Source organism: Aegilops tauschii, chromosome 1 (genome assembly GCF_002575655.3).
Source record: "Aegilops tauschii subsp. strangulata cultivar AL8/78 chromosome 1, Aet v6.0, whole genome shotgun sequence".
Taxonomy (NCBI): Eukaryota; Viridiplantae; Streptophyta; class Magnoliopsida; order Poales; family Poaceae; genus Aegilops; species Aegilops tauschii.
This window is the reverse complement of record NC_053035.3, coordinates 359,418,620-359,432,536: the sequence shown is the minus strand read 5'-3', so window position 1 is coordinate 359,432,536 and position 13,917 is coordinate 359,418,620.

Here is a 13,917-nt window from a genome sequence, read left to right as displayed (position 1 = left end):
CGTTGGCACGGCCTCCTCATCACACCGACAAGTTGGCACCACCTGCGCAAAAACCCGACATAGCTTCAACGCATGGTCAGCAGTCCGATGCCTCTGCTCCTACAACCCAGCAGTCCGTCACAGCAGCACCGCCAGCTCAGCGGTCCGGCATAGATAAACCGTTTGTTAAGCAGTCCGTCCAAGCTTCACCGTCTGCTCGGCAGTCTACCTTGCAGGCAACCAGACGTTCTGCCAGAAATGCTTCAAGTACCAAGAAGGAAGTGGCCAAAAAGGCTACACCCACGACCACGAGGAAGCGCGGCGGGAGAGTGAAGAGGAAAGAGAACGATTGCCTCTTACTTAAAGCACACATCGCCTAGAACCAAATTAACAGCAACTTGTTCAAATTGGGGAGTAATATTATTTCTGACGCCATGGATGATGAAGAAGTACGTTTGTTGCTTGCTAAAAGTAAAGCAGACGTACTTGAAGCACGCAATTACGTCTATGGCCAGCCATTTCTTGTTGGCGAATACTTTGATGAGTGCAGCTCCAATTGCCGCGAGTTACATGAATATTGCATGGATCAAATGTCAGCAGGTCTTCATGGTTTGCTAGTCCACTACAATAGAGATCATTTCTGACACGATGTTGGTTCCATCCATGAGAGTTTCGAGAACTTACATCTCTTATTCAACTTCAATGTGCTCGATGCCACTCTTGTTAGATGCCTGATTTTGTAAGTACTTAACAAACTCTGATCAACTTCTCCATACAAGGCTGTAAATGATAAAGAGCTAACTACATTTTATTCCTCTCAAGGGATTGAACGCGCAGAGAAGAAAAAGGGAGAGTGTGTATTCCATAGATCCTGAATTAGCAAATGGCACAACAATACATGGTAAGGACCTACGGGACTGGGCCGTTAACACGGTTGTCCGTCTCTTCGAAAACACGTCCCATGCAGAATCATTTCTCTGGCCATATCATGAATGGTAAGTCAAGTAAACAACCACGCATACACTTATTGTCTTTCAGATTTCGACATAATTCGTAAGTTCATGGCTTTCTTAATATGTAGTGATCACTAGATATTGGTATTCATTGTTCCAAACAAGAACACAGTTTACTACATCGATTCTCTCAGAGAGTCAACAAACGCTCAGTATCTGACGCATCTTCAGCAATTCATGGATAGGTATTGAATTCTATGATGTTGAAATTAATTTGCATTCATATCTGGTTCAATAATTGATGTTGTCAAAATTCATCATCTTTTGCAGTGTGCTCGCATTGTGGAAAACTAAACCAGGGAACCTGTTCAAGAGGGAACTACCTCTGCAGCACGAGATCGTTTCTCCGGTAACACACCGAAATCCGTTATTTTCGGAAAATTTATCCAATAGTCTGCAGATACCTTTCCTTACGCTAGTCAAATGTTCAAGCTTCTAAATAAACCTCTTTCTATTTTGTCCAAAGAAAAAATAATACATCTAACACCGGTTAGGTTGTTCCTAACAAGACAAATACATGACTAATTCTGTACAAAAAAATTCAGTGTCCTCAGCAAGAAGCAGGGACCAACGTGGATATTATGTTTGCAGACACATGATCTCCATCTGCAAATCTGCTGATAGTTGTGACGATTCTCACAAATTAGTACCAGTAAGTCTATCTTAATTAATATCTTCTACTCCACTCATATGGCACATTCTGATCTTAAAAATACTGCAGCTCATCTTAAAACCGAGGACCCCTGAACCGCTCCTGGCTGGTGAATTGTTGATGGTTCGGAGATTTATCTGCGACTTCTTCCTGGATCACTACATCAATCCCACTGATGATAATGAAGATTTCAGCATGCCTTCTCCTGAAACATTGAGTAAGAGTTAGCCGCTAAACATATAATGCATGGATCCATTGTTTTCCATCTGATGAGGTCTTCGTATTTCGTACACTATGATTAATTATGTAATGCATATATGTGTGGACAAATCATTGGAATTTAGCTACCATATGTTCAATTGCAATTGTTGCGAAATCTGATGAATGTTCTTCCTGTGGACACTATTTGTTCAATTGAATATTGTGGCAAATTTGCTTTTTGCGTGCCGATTCAAAATGGGATATTTTTGTTTATTTGTTCAATTGAATATTGTGGCGAATTTTCTTTTTGCGTGCCGATTCAAAATATGATATTTTTGTTTATTTGTGCAATTGAATATTGTGGCGAATTTGCTTTTTGCATGCCGATTCAAAATGGGATATTTTTTTTAACCTGGCAATTGCTCCACACACGGTTCAACTAAATGAGTGTGTGCGATCCACATTGGAAAGCATACGTCAATCGTAGCGGAACCGTCGGTGATACATAGCAGATCGCAAACAATTTGCAACGCTACTACGTGTGCGTAGGGTCTCCGGAACCGTTTGTGATATCGCGTTATCGCACACGAGAACTGGGAGTAAACCGTGCCCAATGTAAAATACAATCCCAGTCGTAATTTTTTCAGGAAACGTGTGGGATCCCAAACTAAAAGCACACATCACTCTTGCGGCAACCGTCGGTGATACCCAAAAAATCACAAACGGTCTACAACACTTGTATGTGTGCGAAGGGGCTCCTGAACCATTTGTGATAAAACATTATCGCAGACGGTAATTGTTGGAAAACGTGTGCGATGGAGTCTTGCATGGCAGACGGGTTACGCAGAAAACTCGTGTGCGATGGGGCACAAATCGCACACAGTTCATATGTTGGCCCGTGTGCCTTACATACTGTTTCCCAAACGGTTCATTACAACAGACCGTATGGTTTCACTGCGTCATTAGAAACGTTTAATCACTGATACCACACATGTGAAAGAATTTAGTGTGTGATGCATCGCACACGATTACATTTTGGAAGGCCTCTGGATCACTGCTCCATATCCCCGACGGTTTCTGGGTTGTGTGGGAAGGACACCCTATTGCCCACACTCACTTGGCGACGATCCCAAATGCCGTCGCGGAAAGGGGTTAAAAACTGTTTGTATAGCACCGACGCGTACTAGTGTAGGGATAGCTTTCTTTAGCGTTGATATTTTGAAAGACGTGGTTGCTTGTTGACATGCTTCAGTATTGATGTCCTCATGTCGAATTGTAGACTATTGCTTTGAATCATGCAAGTCCAAATGCCCATGCTATAAAAGAAAAGAGTATATGATGAATATGATAGGTAGCATTCCACATCAAAAATTCCGTTTTCAATTGCTACTTTATCACGATGAGTTTTATGAGAAAGAGTTGTTATTATGATGCTAGGAAAAGTGATTGAAATTATCATTGATCAAACTTATGCACTATGCTAGCATTCACACTTCATAAATTATTTCTTTTATCATTTACCTACTCGAGGACGAGTATGAATTAAGCTTGGGGGTGTTGATACGTCTCCAACTTATCTATAATTTATGAAGTATTCATGCCATGTTTACAACAATTTTATATGATTTGCATGGAACTAACCTGGACTGACGTTGTTTTCAGCGAAACTACCGTGGTGTTGTTTTTTGTGCAGAAATGAAAATTCTCCAAATAGGCTGAAACTTTTTGACGATTTTTTTGGAACAAAAGAGGCACTAAAAGCTTCGTGGGGGCAGAAGGTGAAGAAGGTGAGCAAGATACACCAAGGCGTGCCTGGGCCCTTGCCCATGTGCAGGTGTATCGTGCTCACCTCGAGGCGCATCTTCGTGTGAAACCGACGCCAAAAAATCCTATAAATACAGAAACCCCCAGAAATAACGCTAGATCAGAAGTTCCGCCACCCCAAGCCTCTGTAGCCACAAAAAACCAATCTGGAACCCTGTTCCGGCACCCTGCCGAAGGGGGAAATCATCACCGGTGGCCATGTTCATCATCCCGGCGGCCACCACGATGAGGAGGGAGTAGTCCACCATCGGGGCTGAGGGTTCGTGCCAGTAGCTATGTGTTTAATCTCTCTCTCTCTCTCTCTCGTGTTCTTGAGATGTCACGATCTTGATGTATCGTGGGCTTTGTTAATATAGTTGGATCATATGGTGTTTTCCCCTTTCTATCTTGTTGTGAATTGAGTTTTCCCTTTGAGATTTCGTTCTTATCGGATTGAATACTTTTATGGATTTGAGAACACTTTATGTATGTCTTGCTATGAATACCCGTGGTGACAATGGGGTATCATATTGCACTTGATATATGTTTTGGCACTCAACTCGCGGATTCCCGAGGTGACTTTGGGGTAATTTATGCATAGTGGTTGATGCACGTTCTTGTCTTTGTTTCTCCGGTAGAAATCTTGGGGCACTCTTTGATATTCTTTGTTTTGGATTGAGTATTATGAATCCGAATTTGTTTTGGTGTTATTTTAGTACAAACTCTTGATAGATCGATTGGAAAGAATAACTTGGTGTTATTTTAGTATGAACTCTTGATAGATCGATCGGAAAGAATAACTTGGTGTTATTTTAGTACGAACTCTTGGATAGATCGATCGGAAAGAATAACTACAAACAATTTCTTCTTATGTTCTCCGCTAGATAGGAACTTTGGAGTGAATCTTCATCGCACGTTGAGGGATGGTTATATGATCCAATTATATTAGCATTGTTGAGAGATTGCACTAGTGAAAGTACAGACCCTGGGCCTCATTTTCAAGCATTGCAATGCCGTTTGTGCTCCCTTTCTTTACTTGCTACCTTGCTGTTTATTATTGTTCCTATTACAAAAATCAATATCTAGTATCATTACTACACTTGTATCATCATCTCTTCGCTGAACTAGTGCACCTATACCGTTTGTGCTCACTTTCTTTACTTGCTGCAGTCCTTCCTATCTCCAGAAACATACAATGTTGCATAAAACTGAAGAATAATTTCTCGGTTCCATCCATGATTGAAGCGGAGAAATCTCTTAGGCCGAATGTACGATCCCTCCGCGGTATCCACGTGTTTCGTGTCAATGGTTTAGCAGCATTCTGTTCTCCAAGACAAAGAACAACCGGAGGACAAGAGAGAGGTGGAGCAGCCTAATGGCATAAAATTGTAGAGAGAGGGGGAGGGCGCAATCAACAAATATAATCATTTGGAGGGTTGTTCCTCCCATATGTATATAGTAGCTAGGGGAGGTCACAATTTGGAGGAGGATTCCCCTCCCAATCCCCACGCACCACTTGGCTTGTCCTCCAAGCCATGTGGGTGCGCTGCACATGAATTGTCGCCAAGTTCTGCTCCTTATTTAAGAGCATTCATATGCGAAGCTAAATTCAACAATTCACATGATGCAAAATGCCGCCGCTCCGGATAGCGTGCACAGGAGAAAAGGAGGCGATCATGGCTTCCCTTTGCGTGTCGCTAGTGCTGCCATTGATTCCCTCTCCCTCCGTCGGCCGCTCCGCCGGCAGGTGGGAGGGTAAACCTCGGATCTATGTGTGGAGTGGGTTCGTAGTAGGGTTAGAGTTGAGAGAGACGTTCTTGAGGCCGTTGCGGCGGTAACTCACCTGAATAAGTTTCCCCGGACTCCATTCATGGTCAGGGGAAGCTCTTGCCTTCGTCTAGGGGCCAGCGGGGTGGGGGTCCCAGATCTCGCCGAGGTCGTGGGCTATGGTGTCTGGAGGTCGACTGACACTGTCCGGTTGGGTCCCCAGATGGGAGGTGGTTGTGTGGCGACAGATATTCTTCTTTCTCCTTGTCGGTATGATTTTCCGTTGTTGTTATTCATCTTACTTTGTGTTGTTGTTGGAAGGATGTCCTGCTTTGCCCGGGCGGTTGGCCCGACCGCGGTGCCGGAACCGGATCCTAGTTCTCATCCATCTGAAAGAGACACGTATATGACAAAGGCTAGTGCAGGCATGTTGGATGCACATGTGTGTCCTTGTCTTTTCAGCACCGGTGCGAAGAAAAGGGGAGCAAAGCGGCGGCGATTATGCCGTGGTTGAAGATGATGACCTACTTGGGTATGGTTGCAGAGTCTTGTGTTGCGGGAATCTTCTCGCAGGGTTCAGGAATGATGGCATAGAGTGAAGGAAATATGCCCTAGAGGCAATAATAAAGTTGTTATTTATATTTCCTTATACATGATAAATGTTTATTATTATGCTAGAATTGTATTAACCGGAAACTTAGTACATGTGTGAATACATAGACAAGCAGAGTGTCACTAGTATGCCACTACTTGACTAGCTCGTTGATCAAAGATGGTTAAGTTTCCTAGCCATTGACATGAGTTGTCATTTGATTAACGGGATCACATCATTAGAGAATGATGTGATTGACTTGACCCATCCGTTAGCTTAGCACTATGATCATTTAGTTTATTGATATTGCTTTCTTCATGACTTATACATGTTCCTATGACTATGAGATTATGCAACTCCCGAATACCGAAGGAACACTTAGTGTGCTATCAAATGTCACAACGTAACTGGTTGATTATAAAGATGCTCTACAGGTGTCTTCGATGGTGTTTGTTGGGTTGGCATAGATCGAGATTAGGATTTGTCACTCCGTGTTTCGGAGAGGTATCTCTGGGCCCTCTCGGTAATGCACATCACTATAAGCCTTGCAAGCAATGTGACTAATAAGTTAGTTGCGGGATGATGCATTACGTAACGAGTAAAGAGACTTGCCGGTAACGAGATTGAACTAGGTATTGAGATACCGACGATCGAATCTCTGGCAAGTAACATACCGATGACAAAGGGAACAACGTATGTTGTTATGCGGTTTGACCGATAAAGATCTTCGTAGAATACGTAGGAACCAATATGAGCATCCAGGTTCCGCTATTGGTTATTGACCGGAAGTGAGTCTCAATCATGTCTACATAGTTCTCGAACCCATAGGGTCCGCACGCTTAACGTTCGGTGATGATCGGTATTATGAGTTTATGTGTTTTGATGTACCGAAGGTTGTTCGGAGTCCCGGATGTGACCACGTACATGACGAGGAGTCTCGAAATGGTCGAGACATAAAGATTGATATATTGGACGACTATATTCGGACACCGGAAATGTTCCGGAGAAGTTTCGGATAAAACCGGAGTGCCGGAGGGTTACCGGAACCCCCCGGGGGAACTAATGGGCCACATGGGCCTTAGTGGAGAGAGAGAGGGGCTGCTAGGCCAGGCCGCGCGCCCCATCCCCCTTGGGTCCGAATTGGACTAGGGAAGGGGGGGCGGCGCCCCCCTTTCCTTCTCTGTCTCTCCCTCTCCTTCCTTCCCCCTCTCTTCCCTTGTTCGAAACCTACTAGGAATAGGATTCCTAGTAGGAATCCTACTTGGGGCGCGCCCCAGGAGGGCCGGCCGGCCTCCCCCTTGCTCCTTTATATACGGGGGCAGGGGGCACCCTAGGACACACATGTTGACAGTTGTCTTAGCCGTGTGCGGTGCCCCCCTCCACAGATTTCCACCTCGGTCATATCGTTGCAGTGCTTAGGTGAAGCCCTGCGCCGGTAACTTCATCATCACCGTCACCACGCCGTCGTGCTGAAGAAACTCTCCCTCGACCTCAGCTGGATCTAGAGTTCGTGGGACGTCACCGAGCTGACCGTGTGCAGATCGCGGAGGTGCCGTACCTTCGGTGCTAGGATCAGTCGGATCATGAAGACGTATGACTACATCAACCGCGTTGCCATAACGCTTCTGCCTTTGGTCTACAAGGGTATGTGGACACACTCTCTCGCTCGTTGCTATGCATCACCTAGATGGATCTTGCGTGTGCGTAGGAATTTTTTTGAAATTTTTGAAATTTTTGAAATCACCTAGATGTCAGGTTCTCCAACTTTAGTTGAATCGAGTGTGACTACGCACGGTCCTTGTTGAAGGTTAAAACAGCACACTTGACGAAAAATCGTTGTGGTTTTTGATGCGTAGGTAAGAACGGTTCTTGCTAAACCCGTAGCAGCCACGTAAAATTTGCAACAACAAGTAGAGGATGTCTAACTTGTTTTTGCAGGGTATGTTGTGATGTGATATGGTCAAGACGTGATGATATATAAATTGTTGTATGAGATGATCAGGTTTTGTAACAGTTATCGGCAACTGGCAGGAGCCTTATGGTTGTCGCTTTATTGTATGCAATGCAATCACCATGTAATTGCTTAACTTTATCACTAAGCGGTAGCGATAGTCGTGATAGCAATAGTTGGCGAGACGACAATGATGCTTGATCGTCAAGCCAGTGACGGTGGTGATCATGACAGTGCTTTGGAGATGGAGATCAAAGGCACAAGATGATGATGGCCATATCATATCACTTATATTGATTGCATGTGATGTTTATCCTTTATGCATCTTATTTTGCTTAGTTTGGTGGTAGCATTATAAGATGATCTCTCACTAAATTTCAAGGTACAAGTGTTCTCCCTGAGTATGCACCGTTGCAAAAGTTCATCATGCCGAGACACCATGTGATGATCGGGTGTGATAAGCTCTACGTTCACATACAACGGGTGCAAGCTAGTTTTGCACACGCAGAATACTCGGGTTAAACTTGACGAGCCTAGCATATGCAGATATGGCCTCGGAACAGTGAGACCGAAAGTTCGAGCGTGAATCATATAGTAGATATGATCAACATAGTGATGTTCACCATTGAAAACTACTCCATCTCACATGATGATCGGACATGGTTTAGTTGATTTGGATCACGTGATCACTTAGATGATTAGAGGGATGTCTATCTAAGTGGGAGTTCTTAAGTAATATGATTAATTGAACTTTAATTTATCATGAACTTAGTACCTAATAGTATTTTGCATGTCTTTGTTGTTGTAGATAAATGGCCCGTGCTACTGTTCCGTGTAATTTTAATGCGTTCCTAGAGAAAGCTAAGTTGAAAGATGATGGTAGCAACTACACGGACTGGGTCCGTAACTTGAGGATTATCCTCATTGCTGCACAGAAGAATTACGTCCTGGAAGCACCGCTAGGTGCTAGGCCTGCTGCAGATGCTACTGATGACGTTAAGAACGTCTGGCAGAGCAAATCTGATGACTACTCGATAGTTCAGTGTGCCATGCTTTACGGCTTAGAACCGGGACTTCAACGACGTTTTGAACGTCATGGAGCATATGTGATGTTCCAGGAGTTGAAGTTAATATTTCAAGCAAATGCCCGGATTGAGAGATATGAAGTCTCCAATAAGTTCTATAGCTACAAGATGGAGGAGAATAGTTCTGTCAGTGAACATATACTCAGAATGTCTGGGTACCACAACCACTTGACTCAACTGGGAGTTAATCTTCCTAATGATAGTGTCATTGACAGAGTTCTTCAATCACTGCCACCAAGCTACAAAAGCTTTGTGATGAACTATAATATGCAAGGGATGGATAAGACAATTCGCGAGCTCTTCGCGATGCTAAAAGCTGCGGAGGTAGAAATCAAGAAGGAGCATCAAGTGTTGATGGTCAACAAGACCACCAGTTTCAAGAAGAAGGGCAAAGGGAAGAAGGGAAACTTCAAGAAGAATGGCAAGCAAGTTGTTGCTCAAGTGAAGAAGCCCAAGTCTGGACCTAAGCCTGAGACTGAGTGCTTCTACTACGAAGGGACTGGTCACTGGAAGCGGAACTGCCCCAAGTATTTGGCGGATAAGAAGGATGGCAAAGTGAAAGGTATATTTGATATACATGTTATTGATGTGCACTTAACTAATGCTCGCAGTAGCTCCTGGGTATTTGATACTGGTTCTATTGCTCATATTTGCGACTCGAAACATGAGCTACGGATTAAGCGAAGATTGGCTAAGGAAGAGGTGACGATGCGCGTGGGAAATGGTTCCAAAGTCGATGTGATCGCGGTCGGCACGCTACCTCTACATCTACCTTCGGGATTAGTTTTAGACCTGAATAATTGTTATTTGGTGCCATCGTTGAGCATGAACATTATATCTGGATCTTGTTTGATGTGAGATGGTTATTCATTTAAATCAGAGAATAATGGTTGTTCTATTTATATGAGTAATATCTTTTATGGTCATGCACCCTTGATAAGTGGTCTATTTTTGTTGAATCTCGATAGCAGTGATACACATATTCATAGTATTGAAGCCAAAAATATAAGTTTAATAATGATAGTGCAACTTATTTGTGGCACTGCCGTTTAGGTCATATTGGTGTAAAGCGCATGAAGAAACTCCATGCTGATGGGCTTTTGGAATCACTTGATACATGTGAACCATGCCTAATGGGCAAGATGACTAAAACTCCGTTCTCCGGAACAATGGAGCGAGCAACAGACTTGTTGGAAATAATACATACTGATGTATGCGGTCCGATGAGTGTTGATGCTCGCGGCGGGTATCGTTATTTTCTCACCTTCACAGATGATTTGAGCAGATATGGGTATATCTACTTGATGAAATATAAGTCTGAAACATTTGAAAAGTTCAAAGATTTCAGAGTGAAGTAGAAAATCATCGTAACAAGAAAATAAAGTTTCTACGATCTGATCGTGGAGGAGAATATTTGAGTTATGAGTTAGGTCTTCATTTGAAACAATGCGGAATAGTTTCGCAACTCACGCCACCCGGAACACCGCAACGTAATGGTGTGTTCGAACGTCGTAACCGCACTTTAGTAGATGTGGTGTTATCTATGATGTCTCTTACTGATTTACCGCTATCATTTTGGGGTTATGCTTTAGAGACGACTGCATTCACGTTAAATAGGGCACCATCTAAATCCGTTGAGACGACACCATTTGAACCGTGGTTTGGCAAGAAACCCAAGTTGTCGTTTCTTAAGTTCGGGGCTGCGATGCTTATGTGAAAAAGCTTCAACCTGATAAGCTCGACCCAAATCGGAGAAATGTGTCTTCATAGGATACCCAAAGGAGACTGTTGGGTACACATTCTATCATAGATCCGAAGGCAAGATATTCGTTGCTAAGAATGGATCCTTTCTAGAGAAGGAGTTTCTCTCGAAAGAAGTGAGTGGGAGGAAAGTAGAACTTGATGAGGTAATTGTACCTTCTCCTGAATCTGAAAGTAGTTCATCAAAGAAATCAGTTCCAGTGATTCCTACACCAATTAGTGAGGAAGCTAATGATAGTGATCATGAAATTCTGATCAAGTTACTATTTAACCTCGTAGATCAACCAGAGTAAGATCCGCACCAGAGTGGTACGGTAATCCTGTTCTGGACGTCATGTTACTAGACCATAACGAACCTACGAACTATGAGGAAGCGATGATGAGCCCAGATTCCGCAAAATGGCTTGAGGCCATGAAATCTGAGATGGGATCCATGTATGAGAACAAAGTGTGGACTTTGGTTGACTTGCCCGATGATCGGCAAGCCATCGAGAATAAATGGATCTTCAAGAAGAAGACTGACGCTGACGGTAATGTTATTGTCTACAAAGCTCGACTTGTTGCGAAAGCTTTTCGACAAGTTCAAGGGGTTGACTACGATGAGACTTTCTCACCCGTAGCGATGCTTAAGTCTGTCCGAATCATGTTAGAAATTGCCGCATTTTATGATTATGAAATTTGGCAAATGGATGTCAAAACTGCATTCCTGAATGGATTTCTGGAAGAAGAGTTGTATATGATGCAACCAGAAGGTTTTGTCGATCCAAAGGATGCTAACAAAGTGTGCAAGCTCCAGCTATCCATTTATGGAGTGGTGCAAGCCTCTCGGAGTTGGAATAAACGTTTTGATAGAGTGATCAAAGCATATGGTTTTATACAGACTTTTGGAGAAGCCTGTATTTACAAGAAAGTGAGTGGGAGCTCTATAGCATTTCTAATATTATATGTGGATGACATATTGCTGATTGGAAATGATACGGTATTTCTGGATAGCATAAAAGGATACTTAAATAAGAATGTTTCAATGAAAGACCTCGGTGAAGCTGCTTATATATTGGTCATCAAGATCTATAGAGATAGATCAAGACGCTTAATTGGACTTTCACAAAGCACATACCTTGATAAAAATTTGAAGTTCAAAATGGATCAGTCAAAGAAAGGGTTCTTGCTTGTGTTACAAGGTGTGAAGTTGAGTGAGACTCAATGCCCGACCACTGCAGAAGATAGAGAGAAAATGAAAGTCATTCCCTATGCTTCAGCCACAGGTTCTATCATGTATGCAATGATGTGTACTAGACCTGATGTGTGCCTTGCTATAAGTATAGTAGGGAGGTACCAAAGTATCCAGGAGTGGATCACTGGACAGCGGTCAAGAACATCCTGAAATACCTGAAAAGGACTAAGGATATGTTTCTTGTTTATGGAGGTGATAAAGAGCTTGTCGTAAAAGGTTACGTTGATGCGAGCTTTGACACTGATCTAGGACTCTAAGTCACAAACCGGATACGTGTTTATATTGAACGGTGAAGCTGTCAGTTGGTGCAGTTCTAAGCAGAGCGTCGTGGCGGGATCTACGTGTGGAATACATAGCTGCTTCGAAAGTAGCAAATGAAGGAGTCTGGATGAAGGAGTTCATATCCGATCTAGGTGTCATACCTAGTGCATCGGGTCCAATGAAAATCTTTTGTGACAATACTAGAGCAATTGCCTTGGCAAAGGAATCCAGATTTCACAAGAGAACCAAGCACACCAAGAGACACTTCAATTCCATCCGTCATCAAGTGTCGGAAGGGGACATAGAGGTTTGTAAGATACATACGGATCTAAATGTTGCAGACCCGTTGACTAAGCCTCTCTCACGAGCAAAACATGATCAGCACCAAGACTCCATGGGTGTTAGAATCATTACAATGTAATCTAGATTATTGACTCTAGTGCAAGTGGGAGACTGAAGGAAATATGCCCTAGAGGCAATAATAAAGTTGTTATTTATATTTCCTTATATCATGATAAATGTTTATTATTCATGCTAGAATTGTATTAACCAGAAACTTAGTACATGTGTGAATACATAGACAAACAGAATGTCACTAGTATGCCTCTACTTGACTAGCTCATTGATCAAAGATGGTTAAGTTTCCTAGCCGTTGACATGAGTTGTCATTTTATTAATGGGATCACATCATTAGAGAATGATGTGATTGACTTGACCCATCCATTAGCTTAGCACTATGATCGTTTAGTTTATTGCTATTGCTTTCTTCATGACTTATACATGTTCCTATGACTATGAGATTATGCAACTCCCGAATACCGGAGGAACACTTAGTGTGCTATCAAACGTCACAACGTAACTGGGTGATTATAAAGATGCTCTACAGGTGTCTCCGATGGTGTTTGTTGGGTTGGCATAGATCGAGATTAGGATTTGTCACTCCGTGTTTCGGAGAGGTATCTCTGGGCCCTCTCGGTAATGCACATCACTATAAAGCCTTGCAAGCAATGTGACTAATGAGTTAGTTTTAGGATGATGCATTTCGGAACGAGTAAAGAGACTTGCTGGTAACGAGATTGAACCAGGTATTGAGATATCGACGATCGAATCTCGGGCAAGTAACATACCGATGACAAAGGGAACAACGTATGTTGTTATGCGGTTTGACCGATAAAGATCTTCGTAGAATATGTAGGAACCAATATGAGCATCCAGGTTCCGCTATTGGTTATTGACCAGAAGTGAGTCTCGGTCATGTCTACATAGTTCTCGAACCCGTAGGGTCCGCACGCTTAACGTTCGGTGACGATCGGTATTATGAGTTTATGTGTTTTGATGTATCGAAGGTTGTTCGGAGTCTCGGATGTGACCACGGACATGACGAGGAGTCTCGAAATGGTTGAGACATAAAGATTGATATATTGGACGACTATATTCGGACACCAGAAATGTTCCGAAGAATTTTTGGATAAAACCGGAGTGCCGGAGGGTTACCAGAACCCCCCGGGGGAACTAATGGGCCACATGGGCCTTAGTGGAGAGAGAGGGGGGGCTAGGGCAGGCCGCGCGCCCCCTCCCCCTTGGGTCCGAATTGGACTAGGGAAGGGGGGCGGCGCCC